This window comes from Oncorhynchus keta, chromosome 1 (assembly GCF_023373465.1).
Source record: "Oncorhynchus keta strain PuntledgeMale-10-30-2019 chromosome 1, Oket_V2, whole genome shotgun sequence".
Lineage (NCBI taxonomy): Eukaryota > Metazoa > Chordata > Actinopteri > Salmoniformes > Salmonidae > Oncorhynchus > Oncorhynchus keta.
In genome coordinates this window covers 99,265,509-99,290,508 of record NC_068421.1, presented here as the reverse complement: position 1 = coordinate 99,290,508, position 25,000 = coordinate 99,265,509, and the positions used below count along the sequence as shown (strand labels likewise).

Sequence of the window (25,000 nt, the reverse complement as noted above, 5' to 3'; positions counted from 1 at the left end):
ATTGATTTGCATTCAAATCTATTTATTATTAAATACGTATCTACAGTATGTCCATTGAAGCTATAGCAGGAGGGTGTGTAAAAGTAGTGATAGCGTTACCTAACGATACCATCTTCATTAGCCAGAAAATGATGCCCCCCAGCAGCCTCAGATGTATTGCCCCCTCAGCATCAACGGCCTCAGATGTGTTGCCCCCCAGCATCAACGGCCTCAGATGTGTTGCCCCCCTCAGCATCAACGGCCTCAGATGTATTGCCCCCCAGCATCAACCCTCAGCATCAACGGCCTCAGATGTGTTGCCCCCCTCAGCATCAACGGCCTCAGATGTGTTGCCCCCCCCAGCATCAACGGCCTCAGATGTGTTGCCCCCCCTCAGCATCAACGGCCTCAGATGTGTTCCCCCCCAGCATCAACGGCCTCAGATGTGTTCGGTTCTTGGTCCTTTCCGATATAAAGAATCATCTCAGACATTCCCTTGAGATGCTATCGGGGCCTTCAATATGAAGTATTCTTAGTGTCCAATTCCTTTTTGGCTTTTGGTAGAAATCTTTACTTCACCAGACACTTGATTCCAGATCAATAGTCGTCGTTGATCTGTAAGATCTACATCTGGGGAGATCTGATCACGTGGTGATTTTATTACGACCACAGTGGTGTTGAATACATCATTCTGCTTCCTTAAGATTAGTAGCTGGTTAGGGTTAAACTAGTAGTATCAGTCGGTTAAACTAGTAGTATCAGTTGGTTAGGGTTAAACTAGTAGTATCAGTTAGTTAAACTAGTAGTATCAGTTGGTTAAACTAGTAGTATCAGTTGGTTAGGGTTAAACTAGTAGTATCAGTTGGTTAAACTAGTAGTATCAGTTGGTTAGGGTTAAACTAGTAGTATCAGTTGGTTAGGGTTAAACTAGTAGTATCAGTTGGTTAAACTAGTAGTATCAGTTGGTTAGGGTTAAACTAGTAGTATCAGTTGGTTAGGGTTAAACTAGTAGTATCAGTTGGTTAAACTAGTAGTATCAGTTGGTTAAACTATTAGTATCAGTTGGTTAGGGTTAAACTAGTAGTATCAGTTGGTTAAACTAGTAGTATCAGTTGGTTAAACTATTAGTATCAGTTGGTTAGGGTTAAACTAGTAGTATCAGTTGGTTAGGGTTAAACTAGTAGTATCAGTTGGTTAAACTAGTAGTATCAGTTGGTTAAACTATTAGTATCAGTTGGTTAGGGTTAAACTAGTAGTATCAGTTGGTTAGGGTTAAACTAGTAGTATCAGTCGGTTAAACTAGTAGTATCAGTTGGTTAAACTAGTAGTATCAGTCGGTTAAACTAGTAGTATCAGTCGGTTAAACTAGTAGTATCAGTCGGTTAAACTAGTAGTATCAGTTGGTTAGGGTTAAACTAGTAGTATCAGTCGGTTAAACTAGTAGTATCAGTCGGTTAAACTAGTAGTATCAGTTGGTTAGGGTTAAACTAGTAGTATCAGTTGGTTAGGGTTAAACTAGTAGTATCAGTCGGTTAAACTAGTAGTATCAGTTGGTTAAACTATTAGTATCAGTTGGTTAGGGTTAAACTAGTAGTATGAGTTGGTTAGGTTAAACTAGTAGTATCAGTCGGTTAAACTAGTAGTATCAGTTGGTTAAACTAGTAGTATCAGTCGGTTAAACTAGTAGTATCAGTCGGTTAAACTAGTAGTATCAGTTGGTTAGGGTTAAACTAGTAGTATCAGTCGGTTAAACTAGTAGTATCAGTCGGTTAAACTAGTAGTATCAGTCGGTTAAACTAGTAGTATCAGTCGGTTAAACTAGTAGTATCAGTCGGTTAAACTAGTAGTATCAGTTGGTTAAACTATTAGTATCAGTTGGTTAGGGTTAAACTATTAGTATCAGTTGGTTAGGGTTAAACTAGTAGTATCAGTTGGTTAGGGTTAAACTAGTAGTATCAGTCGGTTAAACTAGTAGTATCAGTTGGTTAAACTATTAGTATCAGTTGGTTAGGGTTAAACTAGTAGTATCAGTTGGTTAGGGTTAAACTAGTAGTATCAGTCGGTTAAACTAGTAGTATCAGTTGGTTAAACTATTAGTATCAGTTGGTTAGGGTTAAACTAGTAGTATCAGTCGGTTAAACTAGTAGTATCAGTTGGTTAAACTAGTAGTATCAGTTGGTTAAACTAGTAGTATCAGTCGGTTAAACTAGTAGTATCAGTTGGTTAAACTAGTAGTATCAGTTGGTTAGGGTTAAACTAGTAGTATCAGTCGGTTAAACTAGTAGTATCAGTTGGTTAAACTAGTAGTATCAGTTAGTTAGGGTTAAACTAGTAGTATCAGTTGGTTAGGGTTAAACTATTAGTATCAGTTGGTTAAACTAGTAGTATCAGTTGGTTAAACTAGTAGTATCAGTTAGTTAGGGTTAAACTAGTAGTATCAGTTGGTTAAACTAGTAGTATCAGTTAGTTAGGGTTAAACTAGTAGTATCAGTTGGTTAGGGTTAAACTAGTAGTATCAGTTGGTTAAACTAGTAGTATCAGTTGGTTAAACTATTAGTATCAGTTGGTTAGGGTTAAACTAGTAGTATCAGTTGGTTAAACTAGTAGTATCAGTTGGTTAAACTATTAGTATCAGTTGGTTAGGGTTAAACTAGTAGTATCAGTTGGTTAGGGTTAAACTAGTAGTATCAGTTGGTTAAACTAGTAGTATCAGTTGGTTAAACTAGTAGTATCAGTTGGTTAGGGTTAAACTAGTAGTATCAGTTGGTTAGGGTTAAACTAGTAGTATCAGTCGGTTAAACTAGTAGTATCAGTTGGTTAAACTAGTAGTATCAGTCGGTTAAACTAGTAGTATCAGTCGGTTAAACTAGTAGTATCAGTCGGTTAAACTAGTAGTATCAGTTGGTTAGGGTTAAACTAGTAGTATCAGTCGGTTAAACTAGTAGTATCAGTCGGTTAAACTAGTAGTATCAGTTGGTTAGGGTTAAACTAGTAGTATCAGTTGGTTAGGGTTAAACTAGTAGTATCAGTCGGTTAAACTAGTAGTATCAGTTGGTTAAACTATTAGTATCAGTTGGTTAGGGTTAAACTAGTAGTATCAGTTGGTTAGGGTTAAACTAGTAGTATCAGTCGGTTAAACTAGTAGTATCAGTTGGTTAAACTAGTAGTATCAGTCGGTTAAACTAGTAGTATCAGTCGGTTAAACTAGTAGTATCAGTTGGTTAGGGTTAAACTAGTAGTATCAGTCGGTTAAACTAGTAGTATCAGTCGGTTAAACTAGTAGTATCAGTCGGTTAAACTAGTAGTATCAGTCGGTTAAACTAGTAGTATCAGTCGGTTAAACTAGTAGTATCAGTTGGTTAAACTATTAGTATCAGTTGGTTAGGGTTAAACTATTAGTATCAGTTGGTTAGGGTTAAACTAGTAGTATCAGTTGGTTAGGGTTAAATTAGTAGTATCAGTTGGTTAAACTAGTAGTATCAGTTGGTTAAACTATTAGTATCAGTTGGTTAGGGTTAAACTAGTAGTATCAGTTGGTTAGGGTTAAACTAGTAGTATCAGTCGGTTAAACTAGTAGTATCAGTTGGTTAAACTATTAGTATCAGTTGGTTAGGGTTAAACTAGTAGTATCAGTCGGTTAAACTAGTAGTATCAGTTGGTTAAACTAGTAGTATCAGTTGGTTAAACTAGTAGTATCAGTCGGTTAAACTAGTAGTATCAGTTGGTTAAACTAGTAGTATCAGTTGGTTAGGGTTAAACTAGTAGTATCAGTCGGTTAAACTAGTAGTATCAGTTGGTTAAACTAGTAGTATCAGTTGGTTAGGGTTAAACTAGTAGTATCAGTTGGTTAAACTAGTAGTATCAGTTAGTTAGGGTTAAACTAGTAGTATCAGTTGGTTAGGGTTAAACTATTAGTATCAGTTGGTTAAACTAGTAGTATCAGTTGGTTAAACTAGTAGTATCAGTTAGTTAGGGTTAAACTAGTAGTATCAGTTAGTTAGGGTTAAACTAGTAGTATCAGTTGGTTAAACTAGTAGTATCAGTTGGTTAAACTAGTAGTATCAGTTAGTTAGGGTTAAACTAGTAGTATCAATTAGTTAGTATCAGTTGGTTAAACTAGTAGTATCAGTTGGTTAAACTAGTAGTATCAGTTGGTTAGGGTTAAACTAGTAGTATCAGTTGGTTAGGGTTAAACTAGTAGTATCAGTTGGTTAGGGTTAAACTAGTAGTATCAGTTGGTTAGGGTTAAACTAGTAGTATCAGTTGGTTAGGGTTAAACTAGTAGTATCAGTTGGTTAGGGTTAAACTAGTAGTATCAGTTGGTTAGGGTTAAACTAGTAGTATCAGTTGGTTAGGGTTAAACTAGTAGTATCAGTTGGTTAAACTAGTAGTATCAGTTGGTTAGGGTTAAACTAGTAGTATCAGTTGGTTAAACTAGTAGTATCAGTTAGTTAGGGTTAAACTAGTAGTATCAGTTGGTTAAACTAGTAGTATCAGTTGGTTAGGGTTAAACTAGTAGTATCAGTTAGTTAGGGTTAAACTAGTAGTATCAGTTGGTTAGGGTTAAACTAGTAGTATCAGTTAGTTAGGGTTAAACTAGTAGTATCAGTTGGTTAGGGTTAAACTAGTAGTATCAGTTGGTTAGGGTTAAACTAGTAGTATCAGTTGGTTAAACTAGTAGTATCAGTTGGTTAAACTAGTAGTATCAGTTAGTTAGGGTTAAATTAGTAGTATCAGTTAGTTAGGGTTAAACTAGTAGTATCAGTTGGTTAAACTAGTAGTATCAGTTGGTTAGGGTTAAACTAGTAGTATCAGTTGGTTAAACTAGTAGTATCAGTTGGTTAAACTAGTAGTATCAGTTAGTTAGGGTTAAACTAGTAGTATCAGTTGGTTAAACTAGTAGTATCAGTTGGTTAAACTAGTAGTATCAGTTGGTTAAACTAGTAGTATCAGTTAGTTAGGGTTAAACTAGTAGTATCAGTTGGTTAGGGTTAAACTAGTAGTATCAGTTGGTTAGGGTTAAACTAGTAGTATCAGTTGGTTAGGGTTAAACTAGTAGTATCAGTTGGTTAGGGTTAAACTAGTAGTATCAGTTGGTTAAACTAGTAGTATCAGTTGGTTAAACTAGTAGTATCAGTTAGTTAGGGTTAAACTAGTAGTATCAGTTAGTTAGGGTTAAACTAGTAGTATCAGTTGGTTAGGGTTAAACTAGTAGTATCAGTTGGTTAGGGTTAAACTAGTAGTATCAGTTGGTTAGGGTTAAACTAGTAGTATCAGTTGGTTAGGGTTAAACTAGTAGTATCAGTTGGTTAGGGTTAAACTAGTAGTATCAGTTGGTTAAACTAGTAGTATCAGTTGGTTAGGGTTAAACTAGTAGTATCAGTTGGTTAAACTAGTAGTATCAGTTAGTTAGGGTTAAACTAGTAGTATCAGTTGGTTAAACTAGTAGTATCAGTTGGTTAGGGTTAAACTAGTAGTATCAGTTGGTTAAACTAGTAGTATCAGTTAGTTAGGGTTAAACTAGTAGTATCAGTTGGTTAAACTAGTAGTATCAGTTGGTTAGGGTTAAACTAGTAGTATCAGTTAGTTAGGTTAAACTAGTAGTATCAGTTGGTTAGGTTAAACTAGTAGTATCAGTTAGTTAGGGTTAAACTAGTAGTATCAGTTGGTTAGGGTTAAACTAGTAGTATCAGTTGGTTAGGTTAAACTAGTAGTATCAGTTGGTTAGGTTAAACTAGTAGTATCAGTTGGTTAGGTTAAACTAGTAGTATCAGTTGGTTAAACTAGTAGTATCAGTTAGTTAGGGTTAAACTAGTAGTATCAGTTGGTTAGGGTTAAACTAGAAGTATCAGTTGGTTAAACTAGTAGTATCAGTTGGTTAAACTAGTAGTATCAGTTAGTTAGGGTTAAATTAGTAGTATCAGTTAGTTAGGTTAAACTAGTAGTATCAGTTGGTTAAACTAGTAGTATCAGTTGGTTAGGGTTAAACTAGTAGTATCAGTTGGTTAGGGTTAAACTAGTAGTATCAGTTGGTTAAACTAGTAGTATCAGTTGGTTAAACTAGTAGTATCAGTTAGTTAGGGTTAAACTAGTAGTATCAGTTGGTTAAACTAGTAGTATCAGTTGGTTAAACTAGTAGTATCAGTTGGTTAAACTAGTAGTATCAGTTGGTTAAACTAGTAGTATCAGTTGGTTAAACTAGTAGTATCAGTTGGTTAGGGTTAAACTAGTAGTATCAGTTGGTTAGGGTTAAACTAGTAGTATCAGTTGGTTAGGGTTAAACTAGTAGTATCAGTTGGTTAGGGTTAAACTAGTAGTATCAGTTGGTTAAACTAGTAGTATCAGTTAGTTAGGGTTAAACTAGTAGTATCAGTTGGTTAGGGTTAAACTAGTAGTATCAGTTGGTTAAACTAGTAGTATCAGTTGGTTAAACTAGTAGTATCAGTTAGTTAGGGTTAAATTAGTAGTATCAGTTAGTTAGGGTTAAACTAGTAGTATCAGTTGGTTAAACTAGTAGTATCAGTTGGTTAGGGTTAAACTAGTAGTATCAGTTGGTTAGGGTTAAACTAGTAGTATCAGTTGGTTAAACTAGTAGTATCAGTTGGTTAAACTAGTAGTATCAGTTAGTTAGGGTTAAACTAGTAGTATCAGTTAGTTAGGGTTAAACTAGTAGTATCAGTTGGTTAAACTAGTAGTATCAGTTGGTTAGGGTTAAACTAGTAGTATCAGTTGGTTAAACTAGTAGTATCAGTTAGTTAGGGTTAAACTAGTAGTATCAGTTAGTTAGGGTTAAACTAGTAGTATCAGTTGGTTAGGGTTAAACTAGTAGTATCAGTTAGTTAGGGTTAAACTAGTAGTATCAGTTGGTTAGGGTTAAACTAGTAGTATCAGTTGGTTAGGGTTAAACAAGTAGTATCAGTTGGTTAAACTAGTAGTATCAGTTAGTTAGGGTTAAACTAGTAGTATCAGTTGGTTAGTGTTAGGACTAGTAGTATCAGTTGGTTAGGGTTAAACTAGTAGTATCAGTTAGTTAGGGTTAAACTAGTTGTATCAGTTGGTTAGTGGTAGGACTAGCAGTATCAGTTGGTTATGGTTAAACTAGTAGTATCAGTTGGTTAGTGGTAGGACTAGTAGTATCAGTTGGTTAGGGTTAAACTAGTAGTATCAGTTAGTTAGGGTTAAACTAGTTGTATCAGTTGGTTAGAGTTAAAATAGTACTATCATTTGGTTAGGGTTAAACTAGTAGTATCAGTTGGTTAAACTAGTACTAGTGGTATCAGTTGGTTAGGGTTAAACGAGTAGTATCAGTTGGTTAAACTAGTACTAGTGGTATCAGTTGGTTAAACTAGTAGTATAATAATAACAATATAATAATATATGCCATTTAGCAGACGCTTTTATCCAAAGCAACTTACAGTCATGTGTGCATACATTCTACGTATGGGTGGTCCCGGGAATCGAACCCACTACCCTGGCGTTACAAGCGCCATAGTTTCTGTTTGTTTCTGAAAACTAAATCTAGAAAAAGACAGGCACACGTATTGGGGCGGCAGCGTAGCCTAGTGGTTAGAGCAGGTAGTCTAGTGGTTAGAGCAGGTAGCCTAGTGGTTAGAGCAGGTAGTCTAGTGGTTAGAGCAGGTAGTCTAGTGGTTAGAGGCAGGTAGCCTAGTGGTTAGAGCAGGTAGCCTAGTGGTTAGAGCAGGTAGTCTAGTGGTTAGAGCAGGTAGTCTAGTGGTTAGAGCAGGTAGTCTAGTGGTTAGCCTAGTGGTTAGAGCAGGTAGCCTAGTGGTTAGAGCAGGTAGTCTAGTGGTTAGAGACAGGTAGCCTAGTGGTTAGAGCAGGTAGTCTAGTGGTTAGAGCAGGTAGCCTAGTGGTTAGAGCAGGTAGTCTAGTGGTTAGAGCAGGTAGTCTAGTGGTTAGAGCAGGTAGTCTAGTGGTTAGAGCAGGTAGTCTAGTGGTTAGAGCAGGTAGTCTAGTGGTTACACATTTAACATTTAAGTCATTTAGAGCAGGTAGTCTAGTGGTTAGAGCAGGTAGTCTAGTGGTTAGAGCAGGTAGTCTAGTGGTTATCACATGTTATCTCCCTGCTTTATCATGGTTGAAACAATGTCCGTAACTCCAGACCATATAATACAGTATAATAGTAGAGTAACACAGTTCACACTCAATGGGTAGCCTAGTGGTTAGAGCTTTGGACTAGTAACCTGGAAGGTTGTACGATCAAATCCCAGAGCTGACAAGGTACAGATCTGTCGTTCTGCCCCTGAACAGGCAGTTAACCCACTGTTCCTAGGCCGTCGTTGAAAATAAGAATTTGTTAACAGACTTGCCGAGTTAAATAAAGGTAAAGTAAAATAATATGCAAATCCATGTCTCAATTGTCTCCAGGCTTAGAAATCCTTATTTAACCTGCCCTGTTATGTTTCGCAGAACGTCCCTGTTACCAGTATGTCCTGAGAACATGTCTGGTACATTGTGTTATTACCCTGGCAACCTAATGAGAACCTCAAAGGTTTGTTCTGTGGTAGTTTTTACAGATGTTGTGGACAATGTTATGTGAATGTTACGAGAACATTCCCAAAAAATTATTTCATACATTTTTTTTTTTATCCGAAGTAGAAGAAAAAAATATTTTGTTATCAAAAATATTTTGTTTTTGGAATGTTATATTGCTAATGTCACATTAAACCCTAACTACAACTTAATGTGACCTTTAGCTAATGTTTTGGGGAATGTCCCCAGTTTGCCTCTGAAGGCCCTTTGATTAGGGATATTTTCTTGTGATCAGAAGGAAGCTGGTTCTTAGGAAAATGCTGTTATATACCGTACATTGCCTCTCAAGTTATTACAGAGAGCGTGTGTTAACATGTCCAGAGAGTGTGTTGTCATGGTAACGTGTTCAGAGAGCGTGTTGTCATGTTAATGTGTCTTCAGAGAGCGTGTTGTCATGGCAACATGTGTGCAGGGAACGTGTTGCCATGTTAGCGTGTGTGCAGGGAACGTGTTGTCATGGTAACATGTGCAGAGAGCGTGTTGTCATGTTAGCGTGTGCAGAGAGCATGTTGTTATGGTAACATGTGTGCAGGGAACATGTTGTCATGTTAACTTGTGTTCACAGAGTGTGTTGCCATGGTAACGTGTGTGCAGGGAACGTGTTGTCATGTTAACTTGTTCAGAGAGTGTGTTGTCATGGTGATGTGTGTACAGAGAGTGTGTTGTCATGGTGATGTTTGTTTAGAGAGTGTGGTGTCATGGTAATGTGTGTTCAGAGAGCGTGATGTCATGGTGTAACGTGTGTTCAGAGAACATGTTGTCATGGTAGCATTCTTCTAGCATACATTAGCTGAGAGCATGTTGTCATGGTAGCATGTTCAGAGAGCATGTTGCCATGTTAACGGAGCCAGTCAGACAGACAGACAAACCTGGTCGAAATCTCCTTTTCCTCCTGTAGCCAGACAGCCATACAGACAGACAGACAGACAGACAGACAGACAGACAGACAGACAGACAGACAGACAGACAGACAGACAGACAGACAGCGGGCAGGCAGACAGACAGACAGACAGACAGACAGACAGACAGACAGACAGACAGACAGACAGACAGACAGACAGACAGACAGACAGGCAGACCTGTGGACAGAGGGTCTAACTCTCCTCCTCTACCCCAGGGCGGTGTGCCAGACAGACAGACAGACAGACCTGTGGACAGAGGGTCTAACTCTCCTCCTCTACCCCAGGGCGGTGTGCCAGACAGACAGACCTGTGGACAGAGGGTCTAACTCTCCTCCTCTACCCCAGGGCGGTGTGCCAGACAGACAGACAGACAGACCTGTGGACAGAGGGTCTAACTCTCCTCCTCTACCCCAGGGCGGTGTGCCAGCTGTGGGGATAATGTGGTGGGTGAGGGTACCGGCTGTACCGCCATAGACCAGGTCTTCCACGTGGACTGCTTCATCTGCATGACCTGCAGTGGCAGGCTGCGCGGGAAACCCTTCTACGCCCTGGAGAAGGCCTACTGCGAGCCCTGCTACATCGTGAGTCTCAGCCCATCTGTACACACACACGCACACACACACACACACACACACACACACACACACACACACACACACACACACACACACACACACACACACAACACCCTTCTGCACTGTACACACACACAAAACCCTTCTGCACTGTAGAGAACGAGCCCTGCTACATCGTGAGTCTCAGCCCATCTGTACACACACACACACACACACACACACACACACACACACACACACACACACACACACACACACACACACACACACACACACACACCTGCACACACACACACACACTCACACTGTACACACACACACACACACACACACACACACACACACACAAACCCTTCTGCACTGTAGAGAACAGCCCTGCTACATCGTGAGTCTCAGCCCATCTGTACACACACACACACACACACAGTGTACACACACACACATACCCTTCTGCACTGTGGAGAACGAGCCCTGCTACATCGTGAGTCTCCTCTTTCATCTTGCACACTTTACAAGTATACATTCACACAATACACACACACACAGTGTACACACACGCACACACACCCTGCTACATCGTGAGTCTAAGCCCTTCGTTACACACCACACACACACACAAGAACAATCACAAGGTGTAGATGCCTACTGAGCTCTGCTATATTGTGACTCTCGGCCCGTCCATCTATTTCTTTCATCACTTTAATCTGTAAGTAACGTGTGTAAAGTACTTGCAGTTTCACTTCACACAGTCTACATGCTCCGTGTGTGTTTCCGCCACCTCACGTCTCTCCCGACACATCAACTCCCTGGGAGGTATAATGACGTCATGTCTCTTCTTTAACATGAGTCCAAATCATAGTATTCGAATTGGACCACGGAGGTCACTCCTCTGATGTTTACTCCACTTGTACACATTTCAAAGCATCGATGCATCGATCAACGAAAAGTATGGACAAAAATATGACTCATGATGAAGCGAGAGAAAATAAACTCTGACTTCAGAATGAAATGTTGCCTATTTACATTTCATATGTCGCCTGACTACAATATTTGACCTTGATACGTAAATAAATAGATTCTGTGTTAATTTTGGCATGTTTATCTGCCTACAATACCCACCGTAGTGGGCGTATATCGCAACCCCATAATAAGTCAACAGGGCTAGCTAGCTAGCTAGCCACGAAGAATTGACGGCTAGCTAGTCATCTACCTTGCACCACGTTAGTTTTGCGGTATTTAGGTCGTTTTATAGGTTGTGTTAGGTATTATTTTGCCTTTAACACTAGCTTGCTAGCTAGATTATTACGATTCACATATAGCCGAGAATTAAACGTGTGTTGATGTAGTTATCTTGTTGTCTGTATTGCCATGGGCTGGCAGCAAATTGAGTTGAATAGGCAGTAACATTGCAGGGCATAGTTGCGCTCAGGTGTCTGAGGCACATCTTTTCGTCTCCTGACTTCCACCCTCTCACTTGAAAAAAAATGTAATCTGACTGATACTGATCACTGTCTGATACTATGAACGAACCACAACTGATCACATGTAGTATTTTGGGAAGACCCACAAGAGATACCTACACTCTCAGTGCTTCCTCCTGCTGCTGCCGTCTAGCTGCCCTCCTCCGATTGGATATCCTCCTAGCTGCCCTCCTCCGATTGGATATCCTCCTAGCTGCCCTCCTCCGATTGGATATCCTCCTAGCTGCCCTCCTCCGATTGGATATCCTCCTAGCTGCCCTCCTCCGATTGGATATCCTCCTAGCTGCCCTCCTCCGATTGGATATCCTCCTAGCTGCCCTCCTCCGATTGGATATCCTCCTAGCTGCCCTCCTCCGATTGGATATCCTCCTAGCTGCCCTCCTCCGATTGGATATCCTCCTAGCTGCCCTCCTCCGATTGGATATCCTCCTAGCTGCCCTCCTCCGAATGGATATCCTCCTAGCTGCCCTCCTCCGATTGGATATCCTCCTAGCTGCCCTCCTCCGATTGGATATCCTCCTAGCTGCCCTCCTCCGATTGGATATCCTCCTAGCTGCCCTCCTCCGATTGGATATCCTCCTACCTCCTCTGATTGGATATCCTCCTAGCTGCCCTCCTCCGATTGGATATCCTCCTAGCTGCCCTCCTCCGATTGGATATCCTCGTAGCTGCCCTCCCCCGATTGGATATCCTCCTTCCTTCTCTGATTGGATATCCTCCTAGCTGCCCTCCGATTGGATATCATCCTACCTCCTCTGATTGGATATCCTCCTAGCTGCCCTCCTCCGATTGGATATCCTCGTAGCTGCCCTCCCCCGATTGGATATCCTCCTTCCTTCTCTGATTGGATATCCTCCTAGCTGCCCTCCGATTGGATATCATCCTACCTCCTCTGATTGGATATCCTCCTAGCTCTTCTGATTGGATATCCTCCTAGCTGCCGGGTATTTTTATCGTCTGGTTGTTTATGTGTAGCGTAGCAAGTACCAGGTTTAGTACCAGGTTTTATAATGGCATATTTTTCCTGGGTTGACAGTCCTTGCAGGCTGTGTAGTAGCCCATGTAACCATGAATCATAACAAACGATAGCTTAGCTAGCCAGCTAACTTGGGCAGCTTGCTAAATAACCATGAATCATAACAAGGGATAATCTATAGCTACTCCGCTAGCAAGTAACCCTTTGCTAGTTGACAAGTAAGGTCATTATTTATGCTAATGTTAACGTTTTGTTAAATATGTTGTAGCTAATTCATATAATGTGAACATGACTCTTTGCCAAAGTTAGCATTTTTTTTTGCTAGCTAGCTACTTTCGTTAACAAAATGTATATGTAGCTTAATAATAAAAAACAAAGACAGTTTCAATCGCTTTACTGAAAATAACGCAATATTAAACAAAAATCAGATGTGCAAATGTTTGACATACAACATTAGCTACAGAGGGTAGTCTTGGTCAGGAAAGTGAAAGTCAGACATGGATGACTAGCAGCCGACATTTACTCTAAAACGTGTAAGATTGATCAAATAAAATTGTACAGCAGGTGAAATGTTTATTTTACTACAGCGTAGAATTATAATAATTGAAATAGTGACACAAGCAATAAATACACAGTGTAGAACAATGACTAGTGAAAATAGCATGGCTATTGTACATTGCATTCAGAAAGTATTCATACCCCTTTGATTTATTCTGTTGCCTGAATTGAAAATTGATTCAATCTTCTTCTTCTTTTTCTCTCACCCATCTACACACAATGACAAAGTGAAAACATGTTTTTTTTTTTCATTTTGGAAAATGTATTGAAAATTAAAAACATAAATATATCATTTATATAAGTATTCACACCCCTGAGTCAATACTTTGTAGAAGCACGTTTGACAGCGATTACAGCTGTGAGTCTTTTTTGAGTATGTTTCTCAAGAGCTTGGCACACCTGGATTGTACAATATTTGCCCATTATTCTTTAAAAAATTATTCAAGTTCTGTCAAGTTGATTGTTGATCATTGCTGGACAGCCATTTTCAAGTCTCGTTGTAGATTGTCAAGCCAATTTAAGTCAAAACTGTAACTAGGCCACTCAGTAACATTCAATGTCGTCTTGGTAAGAAACTCCAGTGTATATTTGACCTTGTGCTTTAGGTTATTGTCCTGCTGAAAGGTGAATTTTGAAAGCAAACAAGGTTTTCCTCCATGAGTGTGCCTGTGCTTATAGCTGTATTACATTTATTTATTTTATCATAAAACAAACTCCCTAGTCCTTGACAATGACAAGCATACCCATAACATGATGCAGCCACCACCATGCTTGAAAATATGAAGAGAATATGATGATTTGTGTTGGATTTGCCCCAAATATAAAGTTTTGTATTCAGGGCAAAGCGTTAATTTCTTTGCCACATTTTTTGCAGTATTACTTAAGTGCCTTGTTGCAAACAGGATGCATGTTTTGGAATATGTTTTATTCTGTACAGGCTTCCTTCTTTTCACTGTCAATTAGGTTAGTATTGTGGAGTAACTACAATGTTGTAGATCCATCCTCGGTTTTCTCCTATCAAAACCATTAAAGTCACCATTGGCCTCATGGTGAAATCCCTGAGCAGTTTCCTTCCTCTCTGGCAACTGAGTTAGGAATGACGCCTGTATCTTTGTAGTGACTGGGTGTATTGATACACCATCCAAAGTGTAACTAATAACTGCACCATGCTCAAAGGGATAGTAAATATCTGCTTTTCTTTCTTCATTTTTACCAATCGGTGCCCTTCTTTGCGAGACATTGGAAAACCTCCCTGGTCTTTGTGGTTGAAATGCACTGCTCGACTGAGGGACCTTACAGATCACTGTAAGTGTGGGGTACAGAGATGAGGTAGTCATTCAAAACTCATGTTAAACACTATTATTGGACACAGAGTCGGATGGTTGGATATTTATTGACTGAGGACATTTCAGGCTTGACATTTTTTATACATTTTACAAAGAAGATTCCACTTTTACATTATGGGGTATTGTGTATAGGTCAGTGAACCAAAATCAAAATTTAAGTTTTAAGTTCAGGCTGTAACACAACAAAATGTGGAAAAGGTAGTGGTGGTGGTACAGGGACCGGTACTAAGCTGATGTGCAGGGGTACGAGGTAATTGAGGAAGCTACAGTGAATGTACACATGTATATAGAAAATAATGTGGATAACATTTATGGACTTGGCTTTTTCAGAAACACCTGTTGCTGTCAGCTGTATAACATTTTGCACACAGCCATGCAATCTCCATAGACAAACATTGGCAGTAGAATGGCCTTACTGAAGAGCTCAGTGGCCTTCAACATGGCACCGTCATTAGATGCCACCTTTCCAACAGGTCAGTTTGTCAAATTTCTGCCCTGCTAGAGCTGCCCCGGTTAACTGTAAGTGCTGTTATTGTGCAATGGAAACATCTAGGAGCAACAACGGCTCAGCCGAGAAGTGGTAGGCCACACAAGCTCACAGAGCGGGCCCACCAAGTGCTGAAGCGTGGAGCGTGTAAAAATGGTCCTCGGTTACAACACCCACTAACGAGTTCCATACGGAAATGGTTTGTCGAGATTGGTGTAGAAAAACCTGACTGGCCACCACAGAGCCCTGACCTCAACCCCATCGAACACTTTGGGGATGAATTGGAACGCCGACTGAGAGCCAGGCCTTAATCACCCAACATCAGTGCCCGACCTCACTAATGCTCTTGTGGCTGAATGGAAGCAAGTCCCCGCAGCAATGTTCCAACATCTAGTGGAAAGCCTTCCCAGAAGAGAGGAGGCTGTTATAGCAGCAATGTTCCAACATCTCGTGGAAAGCCTTCCCAGAAGAGAGGAGGCTGTTATAGCAGCAATGTTCCAACATCTAGTGGAAACAGCCTTCCCAGAAGAGTGGAGGCTGTTATAGCAGCAATGTCCCAACATCTAGTGGAAAGCCTTCTCAGAAGAGTGGAGGCTGTTATAGCAGCAAAGGGGGGCAACTCCATATTAATGACCATGATTTTAGAATGAGATGTTCGGCGAGCAGGTGTACACATACTTTTGGTCATGTAGGATTAAATTGACTATGCAAAATGATAGATAATAGACAGTAGCAGCAGCGGGTAGCCATTTGATTAGCTATTTACCCATCTTGTTTATCAGTCTTGTAGCTTGGGGGTAGAAGCTGTTCAGGGTCCTGTTGGTTCCAGGCTTGGTGCTCTGGTACTGCTTGCCGTGCGGCAGCATAGAGAACAGCCTTGCGTGGCTAGAGTCTTTCAAGATATGGGCCTTCTGACACCGCCTGGTATAGAGGACCTGGACGGCAGGGAGTTCGGCCCCTGTGATGTACTGGGCCGTACTCACCACCCTCTGTAGCGCCTTGCAGTCGGGTGCCTTACAGTTGCCGTACCAGGCGGTGATGTAGCCAGTCAAGATGCTCTCAATGGTGCAGCTGTAGGTGTTTTTGAGGAGCTGAGGGCCAATGCCAAATCTTTTCAGCTTTCTGAGAGGGAAGAGGCACTACCGTGCCCTCTTCACAACTGTGTGGGTGTGTCAGGAACATGTTAATTCCTAAGTGATGTGGACACTGAGGAACTTGAAGCTCTACTTCAGCCCTGACGATGTGGATGTGGGGGTGCTCACCCTCTTTGTGTGGACCACGATAAGGTCTTTGTCCTGCTGACGTTGAGGGAGAGGTTGTAATGCGGTAGCACAAGAGTGCGCAGTGCTTCTCAAATGTAAAATGGGTTTGTTCTCCACACTCTCATTCTAATAATAACATACTCAAGAGAATGCCCTCAAAGAATGCCCTCGGGGCATGGGAGTGTGGAGCCCAGTATGCATATTGAGAAATCCACATTGTCTCTCCAGTGATTAGCCAGACTGTGTCTCTTCAGTGATGAGCCAGACTGTGTCTCTTCAGTGATTAGCCAGACTGTGTCTTTTCAGTGATTAGCCAGACTGTGTCTCTCCAGTGATTAGCCAGACTGTGTCTCTTCAGTGATTAGCCAGACTGTGTCTCTCCAGTGATTAGCCAGACTGTGTCTCTTCAGTGATTAGCCAGACTGTGTCTCTTCAGTGATTAGCCAGACTGTGTCTCTTCAGTGATTAGCCAGACTGTGTCTCTTCAGTGATTAGCCAGACTGTGTCTCTTCAGTGATCAGCCAGACTGTGTATCCAGTGATTAGCCAGACTGTGTCTCCAGTGATTAGCCAGACTGTGTCTCTTCAGTGATCAGCCAGACTGTGTATCCAGTGATTAGCCAGACTGTGTCTCCAGTGATTAGCCAGACTGTGTCTCCAGTGATTAGCCAGACTGTGTCTCCAGTGATTAGCCAGACTGTGTATCCAGTGATTAGCCAGACTGTGTCTCCAGTGATTAGCCAGACTGTGTCTCCAGTGATTAGCCAGACTGTGTCTCCAGTGATCAGCCAGACTGTGTCTCCAGTGATTAGCCAGACTGTGTCTCCAGTGATTAGCCAGACTGTGTATCCAGTGATTAGCCAGACTGTGTCTCCAGTGATTAGCCAGACTGTGTATCCAGTGATTAGCCAGACTGTGTCTCCAGTGATTAGCCAGACTGTGTCTCCAGTGATTAGCCAGACTGTGTATCCAGTGATTAGCCAGACTGTGTCTCCAGTGATTAGCCAGACTGTGTCTCCAGTGATTAGCCAGACTGTGTCTCCAGTGATTAGCCAGACTGTGTCTCCAGTGATTAGCCAGACTGTGTCTCCAGTGATTAGCCAGACTGTGTCTCCAGTGATTAGCCAGACTGTGTCTCCAGTGATTAGCCAGACTGTGTCTCCAGTGATAAGCCAGACTGTGTCTCCATGCAGGCAGATCAGTATTCTAATCCATAGCAGTTTATCTGGAGGTACACTGGGTCACTTAGAAATGTCCTTGTTTTTTTAAAGAAAAACACATTTTTTGTCCATTAAATAACATCAAATTGATCAGAAACACAGTGTAGACTCCTCTTTCTATTCTGGTTAGAGACAGTTTGCGCTGTTCTGTGAAGGGAGTAAGTTGTACACAGCTTTGTATGAGATCTTCAGTTTCTTGGCAGTTTCTCTCATGGAATAGCCTTCATTTCTCAGAACAAGAATAGACTGATGAGTTTCAGAAGGAAGGTCTTTGTTTCTGGCCATTTTGAGCCTGTAATCGAACCCACAAAGGCTGATGCTCCAGATACTCAACTAGTCTAAAGAAGGCCAGTCTTATTGCTTCTTTAATCAACAACAGTTTTCAGCTGTGCTAACATAATTGCAAAAGGGTTTTCTAACGATCAATTAGCCTTTTAAAATGATAAACTTGTATTAGTTAACACAACGTGCCATTGGAACACAGGAGTGATGGTTGCTGATAATGGGCCTCTGTACGCCTATGTAGATATTCCATCAAAAATCATCCGTTTCCAGCTACAATAGTCAATTTACAACATTAAAAATGTCTACAATGTATTTCTAATCAATTTGATGTTATTTTAATGGAAGACAAAAAAAGAAGAGTTTTTCTTTCAAAAAACAAGGACATTTTCTAAGTGACCTCCCAAACTTTTGAACGGTCGTGTAAATCTGATAGGGAGATGAGACACAGTGGAAACACACTGGAGATGTGGAAAGTGGATTACTTCCCTTTGTAGATTGGATAACAAATCCACCCCCCCTTCGTTTCTCCATTCCTTCCTTTTTTTGTGTAAAAAAAAAAAAAAAAAAGCCCTTGAAAAAAAATAAATAATTGTATTTCTTCTACTGAAGAGTTTGATTAAAACAGGAACTGAATGACAGTTTCTGTGTGATGTGGTTGAGCTTCTGGGAATTTGTTTGCATCCTAAACTGTACCTTATTGCTAAATCGTGCACTAGTTTTGACCGGTGTAAAAAAAAAAAAGAAGGGGGGTCTGTGGTCAAATGTAGTTCACTATATCGGGAATAGTGTCCCGTTTGGTCCGTTTGGTCGACAGATTCTTGTTTCAGTAACTTCACAGAGAAACTTAGCAAACGCTTCTTCTCTCTGGTTAATTTTCCCGGAGTCTTGGGTTTGCGCAACAGAAATACCAAAACGCTCTTGCGCAGTATAGAGATTATGGACCACAAGAGATTGAGGTCCTTGAGAAAGAATCAACGTTTTTCTTTCCCGAAGTGTATTTTACAGCTATAAATGTCGTTTTTTGGGGGGGGTAAATTTGAGTCATTCAGCCAAGTCAGTTTAGGTGGTACTTGTTTCATAGATCAGATTTGACCAACTGGTCTCTCTTGTCACAGGTCTGTTTTCATCTCACTGAGAATAACCTGTAAAGGATATCTCACCATGGAAGTCCCGGTCAAATTAAATAATATAATATATGCCATTTAGCAGACGCTTTTATCCAAAGCGACTTACAGTCATGTGTGCATACATTCTACGTATGGGTGGTCCCGGGAATCGAAACCACTACCCTGGTGTTACAAGCGCCATGCTCTACCAACTGAGCTACAGAAGGACCATTAAAACCGCACATTCATTTTCTAATTGAGGAAATCAGTCTGGGTTGTTTTTGTGTTTATTTTTTTTTTGCATCACAGTCTGTTGGCACGGGATTTCCTCTCTAAACTTTCTCAACTTCTCCTTGTTAATCACACTTACTATCATGTGACTATATCTATCTATTTCCGGTCTTTTTCTCTCATCTTTCCATAGATATGTACATTTCTGAGGCAGCTCGTATCCATATCTATACATCTGGCTCTTCAAATCTAACACATATTCAAAACCGTTTTCCTTTTGGAAAATCAAAGGACATTTCACATAGTGACACTCGATCCACCTGGCTAACAATGTGAATCTGTTCTTCTGTGAGTCCTCAGTTACATCCCTAATGGCACTATAAGGTGCACTACTTTTGACAAGGGCCTATTGGGCTCTGGTCAAAAGTAGTGTGCTACATAGGGAATAGGTTGGCATTTTTGGGCCACCCCGTCAAACCTCTAAGGTGATAGTCAAATCCCCAGGGTTTAGATAGAGATATATATGTAGATGGGTAGGAGCCAAGAGACTACACATGATGTCAGGGTGTTAATTGCCAACTGTGTCACGTTACACACACACACACACACACACACACACACACACACACACACACACACACACACACACACACACACACACACACACACACACACACACACACACACACACACACACACACACACACACACACACACACACACACACACACACACACACACGCTCCTGCTCTGTAGCTCGTTGATGAAAGACCTGTTGAGAAATGAGTGTGATTGAGGCTGCATACCACAGGCGAGTTGGTTAATGACCTGCTTTGCCTCTGGTTACCTGAGTTACTACACACTACACAGCCCTATCATTTACCTCTTGGAGCCCTGAGCTACTACACACTACACAGCCCTATCATTTACCTCTTGGAGCCCTGAGTTACTACACACTACACAGCCCTATCATTTACCTCTTGGAGCCCTGAGTTACTACACAGCCCTATCATTTACCTCTGGGAGCCCTGAGTTACTACACAGCCCTATCATTTACCTCTGGGAGCCCTGAGTTACTACACAGCCCTATCATTTACCTCTGGGAGCCCTGAGTTACTACACAGCCCTATCATTTACCTCTTGGAGCCCTGAGTTACTACACACTACACAGCCCTATCATTTACCTCTGGGAGCCCTGAGTTACTACACACTACACAGCCCTATCATTTACCTCTTGGAGCCCTGAGTTACTACACAGCCCTATCATTTACCTCTGGGAGCCCTGAGTTACTACACAGCCCTATCATTTACCTCTGGGAGCCCTGAGTTACTACACAGCCCTATCATTTACCTCTGAGAGCCCTGAGTTACTACACACTACACAGCCCTATCATTTACCTCTGGGAGCCCTGAGTTACTACACAGCCCTATCATTTACCTCTGAGGGCCCTGAGTTACTACACAGCCCTATCATTTACCTCTGGGAGCCCTGAGTTACTACACAGGCCTATCATTTACCTCTTGGAGCCCTGAGTTACTACACACTACACAGCCCTATCATTTACCTCTGAGGGCCCTGAGTTACTACACAGCCCTATCATTTACCTCTGGGAGCCCTGAGTTACTACACAGGCCTATCATTTACCTCTTGGAGCCCTGAGTTACTACACACTACACAGCCCTATCATTTACCTCTGGGAGCCCTGAGTTACTACACAGCCCTATCATTTACCTCTTGGAGCCCTGAGTTACTACACACTACACAGCCCTATCATTTACCTCTGGGAGCCCTGAGTTACTACACAGCCCTATCATTTACCTCTGAGGGCCCTGAGTTACTACACAGCCCTATCATTTACCTCTGAGGGCCCTGAGTTACTACACAGCCCTATCATTTACCTCTGGGAGCCCTGAGTTACTACACAGCCCTATCATTTACCTCTGAGGGCCCTGAGTTACTACACAGCCCTATCATTTACCTCTGGGAGCCCTGAGTTACTACACAGCCCTATCATTTACCTCTGGGAGCCCTGAGTTACTACACAGCCCTATCATTTACCTCTGGGAGCCCTGAGTTACTACACAGCCCTATCATTTAGCTCTGGGAGCCCTGAGTTACTACACAGCCCTATCATTTACCTCTTGGAGCCCTGAGTTACTACACACTACACAGCCCTATCATTTACCTCTGGGAGCCCTGAGTTACTACACAGCCCTATCATTTACCTCTGAGGGCCCTGAGTTACTACACAGCCCTATCATTTACCTCTGAGGGCCCTGAGTTACTACACAGCCCTATCATTTACCTCTGAGCCCTGAGTTACAGGAGCGTTCTCACCCCACGACACAGGAGGCTCACCCCACGACACAGGAGGCTCACCCCACGACGCAGGAGGCTCACCCCACGACGCAGGAGGCTCACCCAAAACACAGGAGGCTCACCCACGACACAGGAGGCTCACCCACGACACAGGAGGCTCACCCCACGACACAGGAGGCTCACCCCACGACACAGGAGGCGCACCCCACGACGCAGGAGGCTCACCCCACCCACGACACAGGAGGCTCACCCCACGACGCAGGAGGCTCACCCCACATGGCAGGAGGCTCACCCCACGACACAGGAGGCTCACCCCACGACACAGGAGGCTCACCCCACGACACAGGAGGCTCACCCCACGACACAGGAGGCTCACCCCACGACACAGGAGGCTCACCCCACGACGCAGGAGGCTCACCCCACGACACAGGAGGCTCACCCCACAACGCACGAGGAGGTCCATGTGCTAATTGACTGACGTGTTGTTTTGAGATTGCTGATTTTCATAATGTACCCACAATTAGTTTTCACATGTGCAACATTAATTTCATACATTTCATTAAATATATAATTCAAATACTGCACTGTAGACGGACTCCATAACATGGCTATTGTTTCGAGATATATAAATAGATTTATTTACACATACAAATACCACGTACCACAAACGTGCATTTAGGAATTATAAAAAAAACACATAACTGAATTGCAATTTAGTTTTAGTTTCAATTTAGTTTTAGTTTTCAATTTAGTTTTAGTTTCAATTTAGTTTTAGTTTCAATTTAGTTTTAGTTTCAATTTAGTTTTAGTTTTCAATTTATTTTTTGTTTCCAATTTATTTTTAGTTTCAATTTAGTTTTAGTTTTCAATTTAGTTTTAGTTTCAATTTAGTTTTAGTTTCAATTTAGTTTTTGTTTTCAATTCAGTTTTAGTTTCAATTTAGTTTTAGTTTTCAATTTAGTTTTAGTTTTCAATTTAGTTTTAGTTTCAATTTAGTTTTAGTTTTCAATTTAGTTTTAGTTTTCAATTTAGTTTTAGTTTTCAATGTATTTTTTGTTTCCAATTTATTTTCAGTTTCAATTTAGTTTTAGTTTTCAATTTAGTTTTAGTTTGAATTCAGTTTTAGTTTTCAATTTAGTTTTAGTTTTCAATTTAGTTTTAGTTTCAATTTAGTTTTAGTTTCAATTTAGTTTTAGTTTCAATTTAGTTTTAGTTTTCAATTTATTTTTTGTTTCCAATTTATTTTTAGTTTCAATTTAGTTTTAGTTTTCAATTTAGTTTTAGTTTCAATTTAGTTTTAGTTTCAATTTAGTTTTAGTTTCAATTTAGTTTTTGTTTTCAATTCAGTTTTAGTTTCAATTAAGTTTTAGTTTTCAATTTAGTTTTAGTTTCAATTTAGTTTTAGTTTTCAATTTAGTTTTAGTTTTCAATTTAGTTTTAGTTTTCAATTTAGTTTTTGTTTCCAATTTATTTTTAGTTTCAATTTAGTTTTAGTTTTCAATTTAGTTTTAGTTTGAATTCAGTTTTAGTTTTCAATTTAGTTTTAGTTTCAATTTAGTTTTAGTTTTCAATTTAGTTTTAGTTTCAATTTAGTTTTCAATTTAGGTTTAGTTTTCTATTTTCCAAATAAAAACCAAGGTTATAATCCTTCACACTTCTCTGTAGTAATATAATTGATCAAATATGATCCTGCATATATATATGTATATATATATGGGAACAACTTAGCACATACTGTGGACAAAACATTAAGAACACCTTCCTAATACTGAGTTTCATCCACTTTTGCCCTCAGAACAACTCAATATTCTGGTGTTCTTAATGTTTTGTACACTCAGTGATAATGTATACATATAATATATATATACATATGGGACATGTGTTTACTGCCACGTCATCTGTATGTCAGAAGTGTGTGTGTGTGAGTGCGTGCGTGCGTGTGTGTGTATGTGTGTGCGTGTGTGTGTTTGTGTGTGTGTGTGCGCGTATGTGTGTGTGTTTGCGTGTGTGTGTGTGTGCGTGCGTGCGTGTGTGTGTACTCTGAATCACCTCTCTGACTAGATCAGAAGCACTCTGTGTGATTGTGACTGTCCTTTCTCCAACTCTGATCCGTAGCTCCTGAACGAACTAAAGAAGACCTGTATTCATCGGCATAAATTATTTATTTTGGCGTCAGATCAAAAGGAGGATGAGGAGGAGGAGGAGGAGGGAGGGGGGGAATTAGACTTTCTTAATGAAAGTCATTTCTTCTTCTTAAATTCCTTTCGTCAGGGGTCGTACACCTGAGACTCGAATCTCAGAGGATTGGAGAAAAGGGGTAATATGAAATGAGTCTCGATCAGAGTCGGTCTACAAAATCATCATACGAGTCAAATGTGAACATTTAATGATATGTTTTTTATTTGTTGATTTACTTAAAAATAAATAAAAACTGTACAGCAGCTCTCGGGTTAAGGAGTCTTCGACTTCCTGTTTTTCACAGAAGAAGGATTCCACCTGTGTTCTGTCTTCAACAATAGAGAAGAAGAATTCCACCTGTGTTCTGTCTTCAACAATAGAGAAGAAGAATTCCACCTGTGTTCTGTCTTCAACAACAGAGAAGAAGAATTCCACCTGTGTTCTGTCTTCAACAATAGAGAAGAAGAATTCCACCTGTGTTCTGTCTTCAACAATAGAGAAGAAGAATTCCACCTGTGTTCTGTCTTCAACAATAGAGAAGAAGAATTCCACCTGTGTTCTGTCTTCAACAATAGAGAAGAAGAATTCCACCTGTGTTCTGTCTTCAACAATAGAGAAGAAGAATTCCACCTGTGTTCTGTCTTCAACAATAGTAATATGACAGACCATGTTGCTGCATTCTCCTTTTGTTTACCATAGTGTTACAGGAAGTCCATTTTAACTGCCTAAGTGAACTCATTGATATCAGTCCAAAAGATGATATCACCCCCAACTGCCCGCCAAGAATCACAGGACTTCATTTTGGTGAGCCAGTCAGAGTGATTGCAATCCAGTAATGTTTTTGTTACATGTCAAAGCAGGAAATCAATAGCCATTTATCTAGGCAGACAGACGGGCAGGCAGGCAGGCAGGCAGGCAGGCAGGCAGGCAGGCAGGCAGGCAGACAGACAGACAGACAGACAGACAGACAGACAGACAGACAGACAGACAGACAGACAGACAGACAGACAGACAGACAGACAGACAGACAGACAGACAGACAGACAGACAGGCAGGCAGGCAGGCAGGCAGGCAGGCAGGCAGGCAGACAGACAGACAGACAGACAGACAGACAGACAGACAGACAGACAGACAGACAGACAGACAGACAGAGAACAGTTTATTCTGATATTAGCCTGTTTCCTCATAGACCAAGAAGTCGCTACCAGTCATAGATCACATATCTATCTGTATTTTAGCATCCCACAGTGTTAAATTCAACAATTTCTTAGTAATTATTAAAATAACATCCCTAGGGAGATGGGTCCATTTCCCCGTAGGTGTTAAGTTAATGTTAACCCTTCATAGTGTTAGGCACACTACACAGTGAGTGTTGCAAATGAACCTGTTAAAAGTCTCAAATCATTTAATTAAACTGTAGAGTTTAAAAAATGTAAAAGTCGCAAACCAATAATAATGACCAGAGACCATAGTGCTGCTCATTGGACTGGCTGTAAACATAGCCAAAGACCAGAAGCAATAAAACTGGCCTTTGGACTTTAG

The 25,000-nt window shown here is 40.8% G+C and overlaps 1 pseudogene; it reads left to right on the top strand.

Annotated features, from left to right (window-relative positions):
- The window catches only part of LOC127931867 (lipoma-preferred partner homolog), a 364,058-nt pseudogene that overhangs the window by 234,378 nt on the left and 104,680 nt on the right, over positions 1-25,000 (top strand).